This window comes from Phodopus roborovskii, unplaced genomic scaffold (assembly GCF_943737965.1).
Source record: "Phodopus roborovskii unplaced genomic scaffold, PHOROB, whole genome shotgun sequence".
NCBI lineage: Eukaryota > Metazoa > Chordata > Mammalia > Rodentia > Cricetidae > Phodopus > Phodopus roborovskii.
In genome coordinates, this window is record NW_026125932.1 from 399,423 (window position 1) to 403,745 (window position 4,323).

A 4,323-nucleotide genomic window follows, 5' to 3' on the forward strand; every position below is an offset into this window, starting at 1 on the left:
CTGTCTTTCACTGCCCAAGCTTGGCTGCCCTGAAACTGGATCTCTAGACTAGGCTGGCCTCATACTCAGAGATCTGCCAGCCTCTAACTTCCCAGTACTGAAATTAAAGGTGTGCACCATCACTCCCAGCTCTAAACTTTTCTTTAGTTCCTTTTAACAGTTGGAAACTTTACTTGGTGGGATTTTATGCTGAAGTCAGCACTCCCTTTATTCCATTTCTTAATCTATCTCCTTGAGCACAGAATTTAGCTGTATTCCACTTCCTAAACCCCTTTTCTCAGTCTGTATTTTGCATTTTTACTTACTTAGCTTGTTCCTTTTCATTATAAATCTTCATTAGAGTTGCCACTAATAACCACACAATAGAGTCTATACTAGGGTGTTTTGAGATTTCCTCTGCCAACAGAATTAATCCAAAACTCACTTTCGCCTCAAGCAGACTCTTCAGACAGGGACAAAAAGCAGCCACATTCTTCACCAAAATATCACAAGAACAATCTCTAGGCAACATACTAGAATTCTTCTCTGTTGAAAACTTTTGAAGTAACCCCTACAGTTTATCAAATAACACTCAGTACCTCTGTCTTTCATGTTCCTACTAGTATGGCCAGTTACGCAGTGCTTAAAGCTTTCTACTTCTTTCCTCACCCAAAGTACCGAAGTCCAAAGTCCTCCAAACAAAAGCACAACCAGTCCTATGACAGTAATACCCCAGTCCTTGGTACCAAGTTCTGACTTAGTTAGGGTTTCTATTGCCATGAAGAGGCACCATGACTACAGAAACTTTTCTAAAGGAACACATTTCATTGAGGTTGTGCCTTACAGTTTAGAGGTTTCATTTATTATCTTCATGGCAGAAATTTGTGGTGTGCAGGAGGACATGATGCTCACTACGTCTTGCTCAGAAGGCAACAGGAAGTGGTCTGTCTCATTGGTGTGGCTTGAGCATATATGAGACCTCAAGCCCACCTCTGCAGTGACACACTTCCTCCAATGAGGCCATACCAACTTCAACAAGGCCATACTTCCTAATAGTGCTACTCCCTTTGGGGGTCATTTTCTTTCAAATCACCACAGTTGTTTTAATTTTTATTTCTTTTTATGGTGTCTTGCCTGCATGTGTGCTCTCCTGGAACTGCGGTTGTGAGCTGTCATGTGAGTGCTGAAAATTGAGCCCAGGTCCTTTGGAAGAACAGCCAGGAATCTTAACTGCTGAGCCATCTCTCCAGCTGTAGAAAACACCGTTTTGAAAATGAGTCTCAGGCCATGAAAAAGTAATATGTATGTTACTGGCAATCCAGAAGGAGAAGAGCAGCTCAGTGATCTATAGGGATCCGAGTCAAATGCCAGTTAGTTTCTCTTCAGAAACCATGCAGGACAGAAGCAAGTACAACATATTTCAGATTTTTGAAGCTATATCAGGTATGATGGTCCATTCCTGTACTCCTTTCACTTGGGAGTGTGGACCTGAAGATCAGAAGTTCAAGGTCATTCTTAGACACATAGCAAATTTGAGGCCAGGCTAGGCTACATGACATTGTCTCAAAAAGAAAAAAAAAAAAAAATCAACCAACCAAACAAACAAAATAAACCCCAAACAAAAAACCCACAAAGTCTGTCACAGGGAACAGAAAGGGAGGGATAACTGGGATTGATATGTAAATGGGCTCATTAGTACCTTGTCATGCAGTTAATGGTTGATGGGAAAGAAAGAAACATTTTCTTCAGTAATGTAGCCATTGGAAAGGTGGCTGTAAATGAACTTTCACCTATAAACACTTTAATGTGCACACACAGACCCACAAATGAAATACATTTCTTTATGATTAGAAAAAGAAAGTAGGGTGGGAGAGATGGCTCAGTGGTTAAGAATACTAGCTGGTCTTCCAGAGGTCCTGAGTTCAATTCCCAGCAACCACATGATGGCTCACAACCATCTATAATAGGATCTGTTGCTCTCTTCTGGCCTGAATGGATAAATGCAGACAGAACACCGTATATACATAATAAATAAATAAATAAATCTTAAAAGAAAAAGAAAGTAAAAGAATTGTCAACCCCGAATGTTTCATATGGTGAAAATATCCTCCAGAAATGAGATGATCAAGGCATTCTCAGACAAAGGAACATTGAAAGAATTTGCGTTAGCATGCCCATTCTGGAAGAATGCTGGAAAACATTCTCAAAACAGAAAGGAAATCATAAAAGACAAAAATCTTAGGCTATCAGAAGGAAAGAAAGAATAGAATAAACAAAAATATGGGTAAATACAATAGACTGTCCTCTCCAATTGTCTAAATTATGGTTGATAGTTGAAGCAAAAACTGGGACATTATCTAGTGTGGATCTCAATCTGTTTAGAGGGAATATTTAACATAATTGTACTATAAATAGGGCAGGATAAAACAAGTTAGGGGAAGTAAAGTTTCTGCCCTCTCCTCTGTATGGTTATATGATGGTGTCACAGTAGTTCTGTACTCTGATTACACTTGTTATTACAGGACTCTGCCAATGCTAAAATGGCATTGAACTGTGAATGTGTTGTGTCAACATCAATTTCCTGATTTTGATATTGTACTATAATTCTGAAAATTGTAATTATTGTGGAATACTGGGGGAAGGGACTCAGGACCTTCTTGTATCATCTCTTTGACTCACTCTAAATGTATAAATATTTCAAAAGTAAAAAAATCAAAAGAGGTTAAGACCACTGGCTGCCAATCCAGAGGATCAGGGTTTGATTCCCAGAAGCTACATGGCAGCTCACAACCATCTTTAGCTCCAATTCTAGGGCATCTGACACCCCCGTCTGCCCTCAAAGGCACTACATTCACATGGTGCACAGATATACATGCAGGAAAAATAAATAGTCAAAAGTCACTAAAGATGCAAATGCGATGAGTACCATGATTGACTAGATTTTGATTTTTGAGTAGAAAAGACAAGTTTGTTAAAATTAGATTATAGAATTATAACCATTAAATGAGACATGGTTACTGCTAAGTTTTATTTTTATTTATGTGTGTGTATGTGTGTGTGTGTGTGTGTGTGTGTGCACACACACACACACACACACCATGGATGGATGCCTGAGGAAGTCAAAAGAGAGTGTCAGATACTTGAAGGTGGAGTTACAGGCATTTGTGAGTGACCTGATGTGGATTCAGGGCACCAATCTCAGATCCTCTGGAAAATCTGGAATCACTCTGTGTAACAGGAAAAATAAAAGGCCCGGAAGAAAATACTGGGGCTCAACCTGAAGATCAGGAAAGCAAAGCAGCCACCCATTAGCTCTCATCTCTAGCTCAGGCTGAAAGAGTTGATCCATGCATAAGCTCTTCACCAAGTCTCAAACTGCTGCCTCTCCTCAGCATGGTTGAAGAACACATGCCTCCTACTGAATACTGAAGACCCTGCTTCTGTCTTTTATACCCCTCTAATGCTGGGATTAAAGGCATGTGATCTGTCACTCTTTGAGACTACTTCAACCTCATGTATCCCTGGGTGGCTTTGAACTCAGAGAGATCCATCTACCTCTTAATTCTGAATCCTAGGTTAAAGATATGTGCCACTACCTCCTAGCTTCTGGCCGCTTGGATTAAAGGTGTATGCCTGACTTCTAAGTCTTGTGGCTGGCTTTGCTTTCTGACTCTTCAGGCAAGTTTTTGTTTTTATTTTTTTTTTTTTTAAATTTTTGTATTATGTACACAGTGTTCTGTCTGCATGTTTGCCTACAGGCCAAGAGAGGGCACCAGATCTCACTATGGATGGTTGTGAGCCACCATGTGGGTTCTTGAGAATTGAACTCAGGACCTCTAGAAGAGCAACAAGTGCTCTTAACCTCTGAGCCATCTCTGCAGCCCCCAGGCAAGCTTTTATTAATAATAAGTAACATATCACTACAACTCTGCACTGCTGAGCCATCTTTACAACTAAACGCTTGTTATTATTTTTGTCACAATATTGTTGTGGTCACATGGGAAAATGTCCATCAGTAAGGATTTGTTGAAACATTAATAAAATAGAATTAAATTGGCCAGAAAAAAAGTATAGGTAAATATAACAGAGCAAATACAGCAATGTATTCCCACTTGTTTACTTGGTAAGGATGGCATATGTCAGTGTTTATGTGGCATCCTCTGAACATTTCTATATTGTAGCATGGCTAATAAAAGGCACTCATATACATCAAATAAAACAATTCTTAAAATCATGTGGAGTGGTGGTGCCGCTGAATGCATGTTAATGTCAGAAGTCTTGGTTGTCAGTCCTTGCCTTCGCCATTGTTTAGAGCAGGATCTCCTTTTTGCCACTGCAGGCTAT